Below are 19,617 nucleotides of genomic sequence, written 5' to 3' on the forward strand. Positions count from 1 at the left end.
GCATTATTTTCTAAAACTTTCTACTTGCAAAATGGCCACGTGCAAAGGTGGGGAAAAGTTGCATGACTGGCTATTCCTCTGTGTGTCTCCACACAGACGTCAACCGAGAGAGCGGGCGTGTGTGTATTTTTCTTCCCTTTATAGTAAATCTTGTTGCCACGAATGTCTTTGTTCTTAACACCTTTTCCTGGATTAGGGCTCTTTCCTTAGGATTGATTTCGGGAGCGTCATTGCTGCACCCAAGTGTATGAACATGTGTAAGGTCCTTGGCTTGTCTCACTGAGTTGTTTACAGAAGGACTGTACCAATTTACACTTGCACTTACAAAGGATGAGAGAGCCTCTATTAAAATGTTTAAAGGCAATGCTTTTCAGAGCTCTTATAAATCATTGGCTAAGGCTGGCTTCTGTGTCATCTGGTCATAGCCATCTCAAAATAAATAAATACCCGTTTTCTATAGCCAGAAAAAACCTGGCATGCGCAGACTGCCAAACAACCACAAACCAACTTTGATTAAACGAGGAAACCGGTCTGCTTGTTGAAAATGTGGTAATGAGATAGTTTCCACCCAGCGGGAAGCCCAGTCGTGGAGGGGGAGGGGAGCCTTCTACCCATCCTGGAGAAGGTAGAAACCAACAGGTCAGCAATTTCTTCTTGTCCTTAACGATTTTTTTTTTTTTTAAAAGTAGAGTGTTTTATTTGCTTCCATATGGCTAAATTGATGATGTAAAAATACAGTTGAAAGTGGGCTGAAAACTAGCAGAAAACTTCTGGTGGCAGGCGTTTCCTGTAAACGCATCGTACCGGGTAACAGAGGATTAAGGCAGAGCCATTTTAGCTTGGAGTCCAAATTCGACTTTGTGTCCTTGGGGACACGTCGTTCTTACTCCTTGACTTCAAATAAAACTGCTTCGGAAACTGTTTATTTCTGTTCATAGCCTTCTTTGCTTTAAAGGACACAGCACATCACTTACCAATCATTATAGAGAATTCACTTGTATTAGTTTGGAGAAATTTATGTGACAGATTTTTTTTCCCCCTTGAAGCAGGGAGAAAGAAAAACTATCTTATTACTTTCTTGTTTAGGGGGGAGGAAAAAAAAAAAGGAAGGAACTTGATAAGAAAATACTTCACAAGATGATCTTTAAAAGCCCAGCATTTGAATCTTTAATTCTTTGCTTTTTCTTTTGTTTTTCTTTCTGAAAAAGTTCAGGAAAAATGGTCCTATTATCCTCACTGGCTTTTATACTGTTTTCATCCCACTTAGCGACGCTGAAGCTGTTCCTCAAAGCAAGTGGGAACAAAACATAATCTCTTAAAATGTTTTTAAGAGGACACGCAGGCTTGGTATTTGTGAAAATATGTCAACAAAATGTGCTAACCACGTTTGAAAAAAAGTTTGTCAAAGAAGCCAAGGGGATTGGTTAAGCTGAAGGGCTGTTTTAGGACAGTGAAGAATGGCTAATGTCTTTTTGGCTGCCGTTTACCAAGTCAGTTTTACGATTCCTAAGGTCTCATCTCCATGAGCTCGTTTAACCCTTCACTGCACCCCACGCAGAAAGGACATTATTCGTCCCATTTTACAGGGGAGGCGGAGTGGCTAAATCATAGCGCTGGGGTCTACCGGCAGCTGAGCAGTGGAGTCAGAACTTGGATCCAGCAAGGCGCTGGAGACTCTTCTATTCAGTTCCGGTTTCTGGGAAAACTTGCTGGGTTACTGTTGGGAGCCGAAAGTGAAGTGATGGTTTGGGATTAACTTGACTCCAGACTTTTTTTTTTTTTTTTTTTTTTTTGCTTCTTAGGGCCATATTTAAATTCCCAGGCTAGGGGTCCAGTCGGAGCCACAGCCAGGGCAACACCAGATCTGAGCCTCATCTGCGACCTACACCACAGCTCATGGCAACACCGGATCCTTAACCCACTGAGCGAGGCCACAGGGACTCGGAACTCGCATCTTCATGTTCCTTAACCTCTGAGCCATGAAGGGAACTCCCAGCTGTCTGATCTTAGGTCTAGACTGGGAGATTTTTGGTCACTCTCAGCCTGTCAAGGGCGTGGCTCTGACCTTAATCTCCTCTCCAGCATTTTCCCCAAATCCCAGTTTCCTCTCGGAGGGTGTGGCTTGAGAGCGCACACCTAAAGTCAGGAGACTTGGAGCTGATTTATCCCACATCCTTTCCTGCTGCCACCCACCTCTGACCTCTGCCTCCAGGGGTCCCTCAGGCCTCCCCTGACCTTCACTTTGGAGAAGATGCCCAAGGAACATTGAAAGGTGGTGTGTCTCCGACCTTCTGGGAGGATCACCCAGATTGAGGTATCTTTTTCTCAAAGAATTCCTCCACTTGCTTAATCTATGTTGGGCGGTCTAGCGGCGGATAACTGAGAGCGATTCAGTTCTAGAAAGGACGAATCTGGGTCCGTATCCATTTGTCTTCAAATGGAGCCTTTTTTTTTTTAATATTTTATTTTTATTTTTTTTGTCTTTCTGCTGTTTCTTGGGCTGCTCCCGTGGCATGTGGAGGTTCCCAGGCTAGGGGTCCAATCGGAGCTGTAGCCACCAGCCTATGCCAGAGCCACAGCAACCTACACCACAGCTCACGGCAACGCCAGATCGTCAACCCACTGAGCAAGGGCAGGGACCGAACCCGCAACCTCATGGTTCCTAGTCGGATTCGTTAACCACTGCGCCACAACGGGAACTCCGGGGCCTGTTCTAAACACACTCGCTTCTTTTCTCCAACCTATGAAGAAGTGCCCTGGCGGAGTCCTGCAGTGAGGAGCTTCTGTGACTCTGGGCCATGACTGGTACAATAGCTTGAGTTTTTTTTTTTTTTTTTTTGGCCCTCCCGAGGCATGTGGAAGTTCCCGGGCCAGGAATACCCGGTTGTATGTCTGCGGGTTAAGAATCTGACACAGAGTCCGTGAAGTTCCCTGGGCCAGAGACCGACCCGGGCCACAGCAGAACCCAAGCTGCTGCAGTGACAATGCTGGGTCCTTAACCCGCTGCACCACAAGAGAACTCTTCATAATAGCATGTCTTAAGTAAGGGCTTCCTGGGTGCCACATTCTCCCCAAAGCATTTTATAAGCGAGGGCTTTTTTTTTTTTTTTTTCTTTTCTTTTTTCAAAAATGTTTTATTGGAGTATCGCTGACTTAGAATATTGTATTAGTTTCAGGTGTACAGCAAAGTGAATCAGGTATACATATAGCCATTCTTTTTTCCCACGTAGGTTATTACAGAATATGTGGATTTCCCTGCTGCTATGCCCCGAAGGTCCTTCATGATCTGTTTTGTATATAGCCGTGTGTGTGTGTGTGTGTGTGTTAATCCCATCCTCCCAGGATATCCCTCCCCCTAGGTTTCCCCTCGTGAGTTGTTTTATCCGTAAGTCCCTTTGTATCATTTTTGATTGGATTCCACGTGGAAGTGATATCATGTATTTGTCCTTCTCTGGCTCCCTTGGTACGATCATCTTTGGGTTCCATCCAGGTTCCTCCAAAGCAGCTCTTCCTGATTCCTCTTAAATACCCTTGTCAGGGAGTACTCTTACCTCCATCTGTAGAATGCGGACAACAGAGGCAGAGAGAGCCTCAACTGAGGTGGCGACAACGTCTACCCAGCTGGGTAGCCCAGAGTCTTGGTTTGAACCCAGGAAGTCAGTTTCAAGAGCTCAGCCCTTTAACCACTCCCTCGCTCACCCCTCAGAATTCCTGGTTTCTGATCTGGGGGAAGGTAGCACTGACGGCCTGGGTCCCAGAAACGGTGCTTGCAATGTGCTTGGCCTATCATACGTCGTCCATGATTACTAATTATTATTCTCTGTTCTCCTGAAGCCAAGGTCATTGACTCAGGACCAAGACAGGATGGCATGAGTCAGCATGTGCTTTGGAATTAGACGGGGCTAGAATTTCACTTTATGCTTGTTGTGGAACCTCAAGGAAGATAGAGAAGTTAGTAAGTCAGAAGGCAAGATGACCTCTGATGGCCACAGTTTCTTCATCTGCCACGTGGACTTAAATATAATTTATATAGAAGTTTAAATGTATATGTGTGTATACAAATAAAAAGAAGTTATCTGGAGAGCTAAGCATGACTGGACCCTTTAGATGGGGAGTTAGGACCCTGGCGCATAGCAGAGGCTCAACAAATTGTTTGTTTCTCCTTCTTTTTATCGCTTCTATTATCCTCGTTGTTGTTGTTATAAAAATAACCTGAACTTACGAAGCCACTTAAACAGCCGAGTGATTTCAGCAAAGAAGACTCTCTGCATTACTATTTTAGAAGTGTTCTTAATTTGATCATCTGTTTAATAAGCCTCTTAATACCTGAGCCAGGTCATTATTCCTTTGCTCAAACCATTCAGTGGCCCTGGGGCTCATTCAGATAAAATCCTCTTTACAAAGCCCCAAAGGCCCCAGGCAATTAATATGCACCTCCTCCATTCTAATTTTCTGATTGTCTCTTCTTGTCTCCTCTTACTCTGCACCAAGCCCTAGCACCAACCACCACGCCATGCTGGCTTCATGGCTGTTCCCTCAACCACTGGGCACACCCTTCAAGGTCCTTGCAGGTCAGTCTTTTAGCCTGTAACGCTGTTTCCCCAGAACTCAGCATGGCTCCCACTGTCACCCTGTTCAGATCTTTACTCAGGAGTCTCTACTTACGAAGGATTAGCCTCTTTAACCCCCACCTACCCCCTCCATTTCCTGGCCCCTCTGCCACGCCTTTATTTTTCTCCAAAGCACTTACTTAATACACGATTCAATGTTAACTCCAAGAGGAAAGACATTTTGATTGGTTTGCTTTGCTGCTGCATCCCAGCACCTGGAATAGTGTTTGGTACATAGTAGGTGCTTAGTAAATCTTTGTTGAGTAAGAGAGTAGAGGAAGGAGTGGATGAAAGAATCCAGGGAGCATACTTATTTAGAACAGCCAAACATCAAGACCCTTCCTGTGTGCCCGCAACTGTGACATGAGGGAAACTGGCCTTCCCCTCTAGGGGCCTGCAGTTTATTCAGAGGGCTAAGCATAATGCAGCACATGTCACAAAGGAGGGGCTGGACAAACAGAGTGACTGAACAAAGAGAAGGGGGGTGGCTTTTGGAACAGGAACGGGTAGGATGGCGATGGATTGGCTTTTGCACATAGGTGGCACGTGGGTTTGGAGAGGTTGAAAGTGAAGGTGGGACGGGCAGCCAGTGCAGACCAAGGAGGTGGGTAAGCAGAGAAGCGCTTATCAAATGCTTATCAAAAAGCAGGTGATAGAGGAGTTCCCGTGGCTCAGTGGTTAACGAATCCGAGTAGGAACCATGAGGTTGCGGGTTCGATCCCTGGCCTGGCTCGGTGGGTTAAGGATCCAGTGTTGCTGTGAGCTGTGGTGTGGGTCGCAGATGTGGCGCAGATCTCCTGTGGCTGTGGCTGTGGCTGGCAGCTACAGCTCCAATTGGACCCCTAGCCTGGGAACCTCCACATGCCACGGGAGTGGCCCTAGAAAAGACACACACACACACACAAAAAGCAGGTGATGGAGATTCTAAACATCTTCCTTATTTTTTATGTCCAAGGGATTTAACACAGTTTGGAATTTTTTGTTAGAAGGCATATAAGTCTGCTTTACATGTAAAGAGATTAAAATACTTAGCTTGCCCACATCTGAGAATTAACCAACTTTTATTCGTGTGTTTGTATATGTGTGTATTTCTTTCTTATTTATTTTTGAGATGTCATTGACATCTAACATTATATTTGAAGTTGTCTGGTATGATGATTCGGTATTTGCATATATTGAGAGAGATGATCGCATATATTTTTTATGATGTGTGTGTACACGTGCGTACACATTAAACATGTACACTGTACACACGTGTACACATGTATGTGTAATGCAAATATATGTATATGTGTGAAATAGATTTATATATAATTTACACATTATACACATATACATGTATTCCCTTTAGTTATTTGTTTTGGTCACACCTGTAGCATGTGGAAGTTCCTGGGCCATGGATCGAACTCGTGCTGCAGTTGTGAACTACAGCAATGCTGGATCCTTAACCTGCTTTGCCATGAGGGAACTTAAGACAAGCATTTCCTTTAGAAAATATATTATTGGAGTTCCCGTCGTGGCGCAGTGGTTAACAAATCCGACTAGAAACCATGAGGTTGCATGTTCGATCCCTGGCCTTGCAAAGTGGGTTAAGGATCTGGCATTGCCTGAGCTGTGGTGTAGGTTGCAGACGTGGCTCGGATCCTGCGTTGCTGTGGCTGTGGCGCAGGCCAGCAGCTGCAGCTCCTATTTGGCCCCTAGCCTGGGAATCTCCATATGCCGCGGGAGTGGCCCTAGAAAAGGCAAAAAGACAAAAAGAAAAGAAAAGAAAATATATTATTGTGTGTGTTTTTAAACAAAAATGGCATAGCTTTTTGCAGCTTTTTTTGTTCCACAAGGTCTTGGTGATCTAGCCATCCCACTTCATTCTTTCCAATTGCCGTCTGTATTTTTAAATTTGGATATACCACTCGATAGTGGCCATTTGCCTTTTGGTGAACATATACGTCGTTTCCAAGTTTTCACTGTAACAAACGATGCTGCAATGAACATCCTTGTGTGGGCTTCTTTATGCATCTGAGGGATTATTTCTCTAGGGCAGATGCTATACTTACATGCTTTTCTATTTATTTATGTTTTCATTTGTTTAATGTCTATTTCGGCTATTGAAATATAAGCTCCACAAGGGTAGGAATCCCATTTGTTTTGCACCTCACTCTTTAATTACTACCTAGCCAAGGGCCTGGGACAAAGGAGTGCTCCCAAATATTCCTGAAATGAATCTGGCTGGAAGCTTGGCTGGGGCCATGTGTAGATTTGCATCCTAAGAGAGATGGGGTACTTTGGCTTATTTGGGTAGAACTGTAGATTTTTGCACAGGACAGTAGCAGGATAGTTATTTGTGGGATTCCGGAAAAAGCATTCTGGGTCAGGAAGGGGACAGGTACTGGAGGACCGGTTAGGAGATTACTACGCAGATGAGAATGAAACAAGAGGAGCTCCCGCTGTGGCGCAGCGGGATTGACAGCCATCTTGGGAGCACTGAGACTCGGGTTCGATCCCTGGCTCAAACCGTGGGTTAAGGATCCGGGGTTGCTGCAGCTTCAGCTTAGGTCAAGGCTTCTGCTCGGATCTGATCCCTGGCCAGTGAACTCCACATGCTGCGGGGGCAGCCAAATATGGCAAAAAAAAAAAAAAGAAATGAAACAAGAAACAAGGGCTGTGAAAATAAAAAGGAAAAGGGTGCAGTTGAGCGATGCCTAGAGGAGAGGATCTGTAGATTTGCGAATGATGAGCTCTGAGGGGCGCTGCAGAGGAAGGCAGAGGGACCTGGCACAGGATATTTTCATCTTACAAACATACATTCCCTCCCAGCTCAGCGTGAAAAGCATTCTGCTAATTGCCGTCGGAACATACCTTGCGTGACCTTTCTTCCCTACTTTCAAAGGAGATTTGCAGACGGTTGGGGAAGACAGGCTGCGTACACAGGTACAGCGGGAACCCAGGCAGGGACTGAGGTGAGAGGGGCCCGGCCCCTGGGCCACTGGGTGAAATACTGCTGTTCCAGAGTGGGGGGAGGGGAGAGGCGGCGTCTTGGGTGAGGATGTTTCAGCCTTGCCCCAGAGCCCCACACGGCGGACTGCTGAACACGCAGGAAACGGTGTCACATGTGCATTGGTGTTGATTTTGAGAAGGGAGGACACTGAGGTGGGTGACAGCTGGGGTTTGACATTGGGTTCACAGGGCCCGTGGGTCTTGGTCTGGAAGATAGGGAAGCAGACGTAGCTGTGTGGCCTCCTGGACTCTCCTGAGCCTGTTCCCTCTCTGAAAAGGAAAGGCAGTGATAACTTCAGGGGTGAAGACGGATCAGCGGATAGCTAGCCCAGGGCCAGGTGTAGCCCTCAGTGACGGCTCTGATTCGGCGACCTTGGCACAGGAGAGGGAAACGCAGGCTGGAAGTAAGAGGGTTGTGACCTCTTCACATTTGCCGTGGCCTCTTTGTTTAACCAGGATGAGATCTTTCAGGAGATAATCTCTCGAGGAAGAAAGGCTTACTTGAAGTTTGGTGGTTCTTTCAGTTTTACTTCTGTTTTTGTGTCCAGCGGCATTCCAGGGCTCTTGGGATGGATCCCACAGTCTGCACAGGGCCCACCAGATCCTGCTAGAGATTTTGCTTTTTTTCTCTTGCTCTTTAGGGCCACACCGGCGGCATATGGAAGTTCCCAGGCCAGGGGTCGCATCGGAGCTACAGCTGCCGGCCTACACCCCAGCCACAGCAACGCAGGATCTGAGCCCCAAGCTGAGTCTGTGACATACACCACAGCCCACGGCACAGGATCCTTAACCCACTGAGCGAGGCCAGGGAACAAACCCACAACCTCATGGTTCCTAGTCAGATTCGCTTCTGCTGAGCTTCTATGGGAACTCCTGAGTTTTGCTTTTATTCCAAGAGACACTGGGGGTTTGGGGCTGGGTTCTGATGTGATTGGGTTTGACTTCTCAAAAGATCAATGCTGATTTTGAAGAGCTCAAAGTGACAGAGATATGGTTGTCTGCATGGCTGCTGGAAAGCTAGCTCTGCAAGCACAGAGGTCACCTTCCTTCCAGCTGTATCCCCGGCATATGGGAAAATGCAGGCCCATAGTAGGTACGAATTCTATTGATTGAATGCATTTTTTTTTTAATGGCCAAATCTGTGGCATAGGGAATTTTCCAGGCCAGGGACTGAATCTGAGCAGCAGTTGTGACCTGCACTGCTGTTGCACAGGCAACCCTGGATCCTTTCAACCACTGCACAGGACAGGGGATTGAACCACACCTCTTGCAGCAACCTGAGCTGCTGCAGCCAGATTTTTAACCCACTGAACCACACGGGGAACTCAGAATGCATATCTGACACCTGCATTTCAGGCAAGACCCAAGGAGAGCCACTTTATGAAGTTACTAGGAGGTAATGAGAGAATAGATGGCAAGTGCTTACTTAGCGCATGGTGCATCCCGAGTTTAATGAGCATCTGTTATGTCCAGGCACATTTCAGGGTCCAGGGGATACACCATGAGGTGGTGGGGTGAGGCTTGGCCAGTGTCAGGAGGCCCTTGTGATGAAAGACAGCGAGGGAGGGAGGGAGGGAGGGAGGGAGGGGAGGCAGGGGCCTCCGTGGATGAGGACAAAAGCCCAGATACAGGTGTGGATTTCCATGCCCAGCTCTGCTCCTTATCACCAGCCACTTAACCCTTTGTGCCCAGGATCGTCATCTATAAAAATGGAAAAATAGAGGCTCTATTCTGCAGGCTCTTTAGGTGGGGTAAGTGAGTCACAAAGTGAAAAGCACACACGTTAGTGCTTATCAGCTAAGCCCCTCGGCATGCCAGCCTTGCTTCTGGTTTAGGAGTTTTTTGAAGTAGTGCCCTAGTCCACCCAGCCTATCAAGGCAGAGACGCAGGAGACAATGGGTGTGACTGGGGACAGGTCCCTGCTCTTGATGGAGTGAGCAGTCTGCCTCAGACCAAAAAAAAGAAAATTCCTAACCAACCAACTATACAAACTGCTCACAACACCACTTATCCAAAAGGGAGAGATGCAGAAAAAGAGAAAAGTGAGGTCAAAGGGTTTGAATGTTTTTCTGGCGAAGTATGGAAACCCTTGGGTTTCAGGTCTGATATACATGTCATCAGGGGAGCTGAGTCTTTTTTTTCTTGCTTTCTTTGTTTTTCTTTTTTGGCCGCCCCGCTGCTCAGGTCACCGCAGCTGGGGCAACGCAGGATTCTTTAGCACACTGGGCCTGGGATTGAACCTGCGTCCTGGCGCTGTAGAGACAATGATTCTATTGTGCCACAGCGGAAACTCTGGAGAGCTGAGTTTAGAGTTTCAAGTGTATTCAAAAATGAGTCCTCACAAAAGCGGAGCTCCCGGAGTTCCCGTCGTGGCGCAGTGGTTAACGAATCCGACTAGGAACCATGCGGTTGCGGGTTCGACCCCTGGCCTTGCTCAGTGGGTTAAGGATCCGGCGTCGTTGTGAGCTGTGGTGTAGGTTGCAGATGCAGCTCAGATCCCACGTTGCTGTGGCTCTGGCATGGGCCGGTGGCTATAGCTCCGATTAGACCCCTAGCCTGGGAACCTCCATATGCCGAGGGAGCGGCCCTAGAAATGGCAAAAAGACCAAAAAAAAAAAAAAAAAGAAAAAAAAAGCGGAGCTCCCTTCGGTCAATACTCAGTAGTCACAAGAGTCATTGTAAAAGCTACCCTTTGCTGTCATACAACACAGAGCTTTCCTGTGGTATGACATGAGGCGACCCAGTCATAGACGTTAGATGCCCATTCTACAGATGAGCAAACTGAACCAAGACACCCCCAGTGACCGAACATCCCTTTTGGCCGGATCTCACTGGCTGAGTTCTGTGCATTAATATCATTTCCATACTCGTGTGTGGAATGCATTTATTGATCGCTGCAACAGGCAGACATCATTTGGCTTGGAGCTACAGCAGACGCAGTGCAGTTTTCTTGTTTGGAGTTGAGACTCCAGTGGGAGGAGGCCAGGCAGGAATAACTACTATAATGCATGATAAGCATAACTGCATGGGTTTGAGCTGGGGGCAGGGGCACCTGGGCGGGGTTTGTGACCCGCGTTTGGGGCAGACCCATCTCTCTACCTCCGTTTCTTCTCCATCTACATTCTTTTCCTGGAGAGCCTGCAATTCCGTATCTTCAAATATCCATCGGCGGTGGGGGATTGTGGGAGAAGGTCTGTGATTGAAATCTAGAAATACTTTTTGGGCATCTCAATGCAGATGGAGTAGACAGCTGGAAATAATGTTTGGGGAGTTGAGGGGGAAGGACTGGGTGGGAAACAGATTCATTTAGGAGCCTCGGGGATGGCGTTTGGAGCCCTTAGACTGGATGAAACACTTAGGGAATGACTAGGGGAAAGACCAGGCTCCAGCCCTGGGCCCTGGGGGTCTTTGGAGTCTGGAGGTCGGGGGACAAGAACCCACAGAGGGGATGGGGAAGGGGTGGCCAGTGAGGACTGGGGGGAAGTCAGGAGAATGCCATGTCCCAAGCGGAGGGTAAAGGATTTCAAGGAAGAGGAAGGGAATCGGTGCTGCAGTTGTGACCAATAACACGAGCATTGCATCAACCATCGCCGAGAGCCTAAAGCTACTACTAGAATCAAAAACTAGCCCTCACCTGTGTCTTTACAAGGTCCTGCCTTATTTCCCTGCTCCTCTGTCTGTACTCCATGCACTGGCCTCCCTGCAGTGCTTTTGCCAGGCCAGGGTGTCTCCTGCTCTGAGCCTTCTTACCTTCTGCTGCCCGTCCTAGGAAGCCTTGCTGCCCAGCTTCCTGGAGGAAGCTGTCCCCTCTAGAAGATAAGCTCCAATGGGGAGAGACCTTTGCTGACTGTAGGGTCTTGCTCCTGCCCCTAGAAAATGCCAGGCCCTGCAACGCTCTGGCCTTAGGAGCTTTACGCGGTGTGTCTCAATTCTCCTGAGTCTTAGATAAATAGAAATATTATTTATATCAACAATATATATTTCTTCCAGTTTTATTGAAAGAGGAGTAACTATATATTGTATAAGTGTAAGTGTGCAAGGTAGTTTGATATATAATATATATTTTTTGAAATATATTGAGTCGATCATGGATCAGTTTTGAGAGCATATATCACCTCATATAGTTACAGATTTTTTTTCCTTGTGATGAGAATTTTCAGGATCCACTTTCTTTTTTTCTTTTCTTTCTTTTTTTTTTTTTTTTGTTTTTGAGGGGGTGGGCTGTGGCCCCCAGCATGTGGAAGTTCCAGGCCAGGGATTGATGATGGATCCTTACACGCTGCGCCACGAGGAAACTTTTTTTTTAAATATCTCCACAAGGTTTTTTTTTTCCTTTAATCTCAACAAGTTTTTTTGGAAACTTCTTATAATGACTTTTTAAAATTATTTTTTATTTTATTTTTGTTTTGCTTTTTATGGCTGTACCTGCTGCATATGGATGTTCCCAGGCTAGGGGTCAAATCGGAGCTATAGCTGCTGGCCTACACCACAGCCACAGCCGTGGGGAATCCGAGATATGTCTTCAACCCACACCACAGCTCACGGCAAGGCCCTATCCCCAACCCATGGAGTGAGGCGAGGGATTGAACCCGCATCCTCATGGATACTAGTCGAATTTGTTTCCCCTGCACCACAACAGGAAGTCCCCTATGATAATTTTAAATGGAGTATCATCTATAAAAACTTTGAATCACTCTATGTACACCTGAAACACATCATGTTATGAATCAACTATACTTCAGTTTAAAAAATTAAAAAGACAAAAAAAAATTAAAAAGATTTACTTTTTTCACATCAGGTGATGACTCGAGACTTGAAGCCCATAGAGGTTAAATAGTGCTGTAGGATTAATGCAGCGGGCAAGGGGCTGGAGCAGGAATATTTGAGCCCAGTATTGGCTCATTGGAGGGGAGACCTTCCAGCACCTTTTCAGAGGGCCCCACCCAGAGAGCCTGGGAGTTTAAACCTTTCAGGACTAGCAGAAGCTGTTTTCCTACAAGAGCGGGGAGTGAGAAGGAGGCAAGGCAAGCACGGGGCTGACGCCTCTGGGTCAGAGAGAAGGCCCCATGGCTGAAGCTTCAAACCCAAGGGACGGGCTTGCCAAGACTTGAGGCTGGAGAGTTAGGCAGGGGCCAGATCGACTGGGTTGGCAGGCCAGCTCTGAAGTTTGTTCCTTTTTCCTGAGGCAATAGGAAGCCATTAAGCAGGGCGGTGACACGATCTGATTTATACCATAAAAGATCTCTTGGGCTATGGGTGGAGAACATATTAAGGGAAACCTAGAGAGGAAGAAGCTTGGAGACACCTGGCCTACTCTGTGTTTGGAGAAGAGAGGGAGCAAACGTGGTGCCCTGAAGTAGCCTCGTTAGAGAAGAAGGTGAGCGGGCACATTTGAGATACATTAGGATAGAAATTATAGGGCTGCTGATGGATTAAGGATGTGTGTGGTGGGGGGGGGAGTGGAGATGAAATATCAGAATATCATAGTTTGACTTCCAGGTTCTGGCTTAAGCAGGTGGGCGGAAGGTAGTTCCATTTACTGAGATGATGGTGAAACCTGGATTTCAATAGGTGTTCGTTGCCATCCTCTGCCGCCCCTCCCCCACCTCCCCCGTTGCAATATTGGCTGAGCACAGAGGCTTTAAAGAAGTGCTCCAAGCGTTTAAGTGCCCCGTGGGATTTATTTATTTTTTTTTCCAGTTTTCTTGTGATATAATCAATGCACCTGGCACAGGCACGGTATGAGGTTCAGTGTTCAGCACGGTGATTTGATTACACATCATGAAATGATTACCCGGCTAAGCTGAGTGAACATTCATCATCTCACATACTTACGAAATGAAAAAAAAAAATTCTTTTTTTCCCTTGGGATGAGAACTCAGGATATCTTTCCTCTTAACTTTCATATATGACATACGGAAGTGTTAATTACAGTAACCACATTGCATATTTCATCCCTAGGACTTATTTATATATATATATTTAATTGAGATATAGTTGATGCACATTATATAAGTTTCAGGTGTACATTATTATGATTCATAATTTTTAAAGGTCCATTTACAGTGATTATAAAATATTGGCTATAGCCCCTGTGCTGTATAATACATCCTTGTGGCTCATTTCTTTTATACGCACACCAGTTTGTGCCTCTTAATCCCCCACCATCTTAGCTCCACCCCCTCCCCCCCCCTGGTAACCACGAGTTGGTTCTCTATATCTGTGAGTGTTTCTTGTTCATGATATTGCCTAGTTTGTTTTATTTGAGACCCAAGTCATTTAAAAAAAAAAAAAAACCTTTACACTTACATTTTGACGGGAGGCAACCTTGGAAAACCCATCCAGGATATTGGAGGAAGATGCCAATAAGTTGTGCTGGTAAAGGGGGGGCAGGGAGGGCACTCACCAAACTTGCCAATGGGACAGATACAGTCAAGTGAGCCTTCATCCAAACCTCTATTTATATTGAGCCTTATTCTTGGCCCCTCCCTTTTTTGGTTTGCTTATAAAAACCAGCAATCACATCTCTTCCAGTATTGTTCCGAGTCAGGTGGACCAGCCAACTCAGGGAGAGAGAAGTGTCTCCAGGCTTCAGACCCTGCCTCCACTTCTGAAAGGTAATTTCTGCTCTTTATTTTTATCATGTATTACTATGATGTTTTATAGGGTGTTTAAATTTGTGACATGACTTGAGTGGGGTCAGGAAACTTGCTAGAAAAGAGAGAAGTTTGGTGTTCCCTGGAGTCGTTGCTGTTCCCTACCTCATTCAGGGCATTCAGTCCCATGAAAAGAGCTGCCCCGGTTTCCTTCTCAAATGTCCTTTGTAGTTTGCAAAGCTGGCAGGTTTGCCCAACTTTTTCATTTTCTTTTCCTGCTAACTCCTCACTGCAGTTTTTCAGGTTTTCCTGCTCTGAACACTGAATTCTTTTAGGTCTGTGTTGGCTCCATTTCAGCTCCAGGGATTTACATACAGTTTCCAAATCGAATAGTTCCACAGTAAGATAAATACTTGAGAAATAAGAAGATCATACTGGCATTTTCTTCTAATTAAGGCTGTCTCAAAAGATGATTCCAGTGAATGTTAAATATAGCAAATTAGAAGGTTTTTTTTTTTTTTTTGGTTTTGTTATTAGATCTGAGACTGCAGTGGCAGGCAGGAGCTGGGGAGAAAATTAGAAGTTAGCTAAAGGCAGAGGTCTCCTATCACTAGGATTAAATCAGAGCCAATGGCGCGATTTTATAAGCATACACTGGGTAACATATCTTAAGGAGGGCCGGTCTGTTTGGATAATTGTGAAATATGAGGTGTAGCTGATGTTTGCTGCATTACAAAGAGATGAAGTGGGGTCTTTCGTCCTCTCCCCGGATAAAGTGTGCAGAGCATCAGCTCCCATTTGAAGGGACATTTCTAGTTCCATTGTTTGTGTTGCCTGCGTCTCAGCAGCACCTGACTCTAGAGATAGCCTAGATGGGGGCGGGGGGAGGGGGGACGTGGGGCGGGGGGGCGATGGCAAAACAGGATTACGCGAGGGCGGAGCTAAGTATATGGAGATCAACGTTCGATTTTCATTTCATACTAACGAGTTCTTAGCTTTACTACGAAACCAAATGCTCCTAGTGTCCTCCTGTTGCTTTTGGAGTTTCCATTCTTAGTTGTTTTAACTAGACATACTTTCCAAATAAATCTTAAGTGTGAGTCTCCACCTTCTAAGAGGCGAATGTGTCTCACAGACGCCCGAACCGCGCATTCAGATCACTCTACGTCCATTTAAAAACACAGTTTGTGTTTGCAACCCAGGACTCGGCCACTGGCAGAATTTTGCAACGACTTCCCAGTTTTGTTGGCACGTCTCCAGGAATAAGGTTCTTTGTAATTCTTTGCTCAAACGTAAGGATCGCCTATAAAACTCTTAGCAGATAGATCAATTCATGCAATTATCTTTCAATTTTAAAAGCTACAACATAATGTGTTTTTTTGTTTTGTTTTTGTTTTTTTGTTTTTGCTGGGCGCGCGGGGGGGGGGGGGGCGGGTGGCAGAGAAGAGAGAAACAGTTACTAACAAACCATAGGATGCTATTATGCTCACAAAGTGGTAGCTCTGTGAAGGCATAGGGAAAAGCACCCCCCCCTTTTTTGCTCAGAAAATAATTCAGTAGCAACAAGGTCTGAGAACCAGAAGCCTCATTGTTCTTAGTTAAACGATTATTTGTCAAAACATTTGATTGTTTCCCTATTTCTACTGAAAAGTTTGGACTGTTCTTTTTGCTCTATTTTTGACACTAGGGTTTTTAACTATCGGTGCTATTGTGTTTACAGCATTCAAGGTTTCAGAGTTCAAAGGTTATCCATTAACATGTAGAGTGAGGCTGCACTAAGTGAAGACTCAATTTGGTTTCACTTGTTCATAGTTTCTTTGTTTTACAGCAATGCCAGAAGTCATTTGTTTCGATAAGTTAAATGAAGTTTCTTGTTGAGGAAGAGTGTGTCTTTGGACTGTTTTTGGGCTGTGACTATTGATAAGGCTTTAAAAAATATATTAAAGAAAGATGTTCATCTTCCCTGAGAAAAGAACTCTGGTACTAGAAGCGATCAATATTAGTATACTTGAGTGAAAAAAAAAAAAAAAAGAGTTCTGGCCTAAGAGTCTACTTCTGGCCCTGCTAATTAATTGTGAGAAGTAGTTGGTGTGCTTCCTTTTTAACAAAGACTAACCAGACCATATGTGGGGTTAGGAGTTATACATAAAATGACAGCAAAAACATCACACTTGGCAAATTCTTCCCCTTTACTAAGAAACTGTCCCCTAAACTCCATTTCTTATTTATTAAGGATTGCATTGCTCACCAGCAGAGCATTTATGTAGGGCTTTTTTTGGTCCCGACTTATTAAAATATATGCTTTAAGTGCCTATCTTGATATATTTTAAGTTTTCCCCTTTTGGATACACTGAAGGCCAATACAAAAAAAAAAAGAAAAAAGAAAAAAAATCCAAAACACTTCGCTATTTTGTTTGTGGTGACTCGCATAGCTCCCTTTTGTGTTTGTATTTTGGGACAGAGAATTTGGTGGATGTGATTGTTACTTCTGTGGTTCCTCGTAGGGGCTTATTTAAATGGGGTAATATCACTGGCCTTCGGAATCATAACTTTCTCTTTTTTCGTGAGCAAATAAAAAAAATGGTTGAGAAACGCTTTACGTGAGGAGGGGGAAAGCTAGTTTTTGTTGTTGTTGTTTTTGTCCCCAGTTTAAAGCCTGGTTTCATCCACGTGGATTTCTATCAAAGCCAAGTGGATTCTTGGAACCTAGGCCAAGTTTAGAAATCTCAAGTTTTTACAGCAGCGCAAGCCCTTGCCCTTTCAGAAAACCAGCAACAGTTAAAGGATGCCTTAATGGAGATACTAATTTAAAAATATTTTAATAATCTTTATTCATCGACCTTTCTCATGCTTGAAGAAAATCCGAAAAAATATTGTTTGTGCACAGCTGTCTCCTCACCTACCCAAATAAGTGTAAACGCTTTTCGCCTATTAGTAATACCGGATGACCCAGGAGTTCGGGCAACCAGCCCCTCCCCTCGCCCGGGCACACCTTGCAAGGGAGGGGGAAGCGGAGAGGCAGAGGCCTGGAACTGCGCCTGCGCACTGCCTTCGTGGGCCCCCTCCCCGCATACCTGTCACTGGAACTGCCGGGCGCGCGCCGGCCACGTTAAGCCGGATGGCGGGAGGCGGGGGTGTAGGGGCGGTGAAAGGCGCGCGCGTGCGCGGGAGTCGCAGGGCGAGAACAGGGAGTGCGCGCGCTCCTCGGCTCGCCCGCGTTCCGGAGGCGGAGTCCTCGGCGGTGGGCGGGGCAGGGGCGCGCCTGCGCAGATCACGTGGGTGAGGGGCGGGCCCGAGGGCGGGGCGGCCGGTGAAGGCAGGAGGCGGGGCGTCTCCGAGCTGCCGGGCCGAGGGAGGGCGCAACAGCTGCTCCCTGAGCACTTTCTGACCCAACAGTCCCCCTGCGCCGGACGCGCCGCGCCCCGGCGGCTCTAGGGACCCCCCGCGCCTGCACTGTCCCCGCGCGGACGAGTAGGGGGCGCCCGCGCCTTTGCCCCCCGTGAGCACCCCCCGCCCCGCTCACCTTAGCCCCGCGCCCGAGGTGAGCCCGGCCCCCAAATCTTCCGGGCGGGGGTGGTGTGGGGGTGGGGGCGCTGCTTTTGGGGGGGTCTTCAAGGAGTGAGGCGCTGAGGCGCCCTGAGGGATAGCCTCGCCCCTCGCCCTGTGGCCCCCTGCCTCTTTTGGGGGCCGGTGCGGGCGCGGAATCCGGGAGGTGTCCGCACAAAAGGCCGAGAGAAACTCCCCGTCGCCTCCCCTCCCTCCTGCCTTCCCCGCCCCCTCCCCTCCTCGCCTGCTCCCTCCTCATTCAAACCTCGGCTCGCTCGTGTGGTGTCAGTTCAGTCCCGGCCGCCGCCGAGCGAGGAAATGGCCGAGGAGCCGGAGCCGCAGGTAAAGGGGGCGCGCCCCCCCGCCCGCGCGGGGCCTTGGGGGGCGCCTCGCCCTCGCCCCTCCGGCGTCCCCCGAGCCCGCCCTCGAGTCTCCGGTGCTCGTTATCTCGCCCCCCTCCCCAGATTGTCTGCCCGCCCCGCCCGCCCCCCCATCCCCACTCTGTATTCGGCTCCTCTCGGGCGCCCCCTCCCCATCCGGCTTCTGAGCATTTCCACCGGAGAGAAGGTGTCGGGCGAGCCCCCGGTGTGTACTGTGTTTGACCATCACACTCACTCATGGAACCAGTCAAGATGGCTTGGGGGCGGGGGAGTACCCCCCCTTCCCTAGGTCGGGAGAGAGGGGCCCGCCGGAGGGGGCCCGGGGGCTGCGTGGGTGGCTGGGTGGGGGGCTGTTCCTGAAAAGTTGGGTGGCTCCGCCGGCAGGTCTCCGCGTTTGCCCTCTCGGCCGTGGGGGGCGGGCGGAAGGGAGCGGGCCGGCGCGGGGACCCCTGCGATGGCCCGGGAGGGGCCCGGGCAAGTTGGAAACAGCCAAAACAATGCGTCCTAACAGGCGTCCCCCGCAAACAATGGCCGGGACCGTCCGCACGGGCCGGGCGGAGGGCGCGTCTATAGGGGCCGAGGGAGGGGGCTTGGCCTCGCCGCGGACCCCGACGCGCACCCCAGCCAGCCCCCCAGGTTCCCCTAAATCCGTCCCCGGGAGTCCTGATCCTCTGCCCATCCCTGAGCAGGCGGTGCACCGGGCTGCGTTTCCTGGGTGTGTGTGTGATAAGGTTTTTTTTTTTTTTTTTAAAGATTTTTTTTAAGAGAAAACTTAAAAAAAAAATAGCCCTTAAACGCTTTAAGAATTATCTTTAATCACTCAATTCTAGTGGGAGACACAAAGCCAGCTGGAAGCAGAGCTAGGAACTCTAAGGGGCAGAAGGGATTGAAATGTTAGCCTAAAAGTGTTTCTTTCTTTCTTTTTTTTTTAAAAGGGAAGTTTCTGCCAGGAGGCGCTGAGTGGCGAAACCGCTCAGTTTCAGATGTAGAGCCCTCTTCACTCTAGATTTGGCCTCAAAATGCGAGCCGCACAGAATGGGAGGAGGGGTGGGCGCTACTGGGGGCTCCAGGAGGCTGGATTTGTGGCGGCCGGGGCGGTCCTGCCCCGAGGGGGTCAGACCTGGCCTGCGGGGTGCACCGGCCGTTACCTGCGTCCAGGGGGTCGGGACGGACGTTCAGGTCCCGAGTGGGAGCCTTTATTTTAGGATTCGGGGTAGGGCCACCGAGGACGGGAAGCCGTATTCCTCGGCGGGTGGGTGGGGGTGGGGGTGGGGTGGGCGGGGGGGGGTAGTTTTCCCGCAAGGCGTAGTCAGGAGAGCAGGAAAGGGCCACCAGTGGCCACTTCTGGGACCCCAAGTAGCCTGTTCACACTTGGAGCAGTGAAAACTTTCTTTTTTCTCTTGTTGTTTCTCCCAAGAAAAGGAGAGTCCCTTCAGAGTTTTTAAGGCCTTGGAGTGTTGTTCCCCTTTGAAATTCCTTGAGCCTCAGTTT

At 48.0% G+C, this 19,617-nt stretch overlaps 1 protein-coding gene across 5 annotated transcripts in view; it reads left to right on the forward strand.

The window, feature by feature from the left end:
- Positions 1 to 536: 536 nt before the first annotated feature.
- The window catches only part of ZNF217 (zinc finger protein 217), a 42,928-nt gene continuing 23,847 nt past the window's right edge, over positions 537 to 19,617 (forward strand). The window contains exons 1-2 of one of the 5 annotated variants that reach the window (XM_047770834.1): positions 537 to 639; positions 14,139 to 14,221. The gene's annotated coding sequence lies outside the window, so the exon portion shown is untranslated. Of the gene's footprint in view, positions 640 to 14,124; positions 14,222 to 17,541; positions 17,742 to 17,863; positions 18,089 to 19,617 lie in introns of those variants that run through there. The other 4 variants (XM_047770835.1, XM_047770832.1, XM_047770836.1 and 1 more) reach the window with 4 other exon arrangements.

The sequence above is a fragment of the Phacochoerus africanus genome, chromosome 3, assembly GCF_016906955.1.
Source record: "Phacochoerus africanus isolate WHEZ1 chromosome 3, ROS_Pafr_v1, whole genome shotgun sequence".
NCBI lineage: Eukaryota > Metazoa > Chordata > Mammalia > Artiodactyla > Suidae > Phacochoerus > Phacochoerus africanus.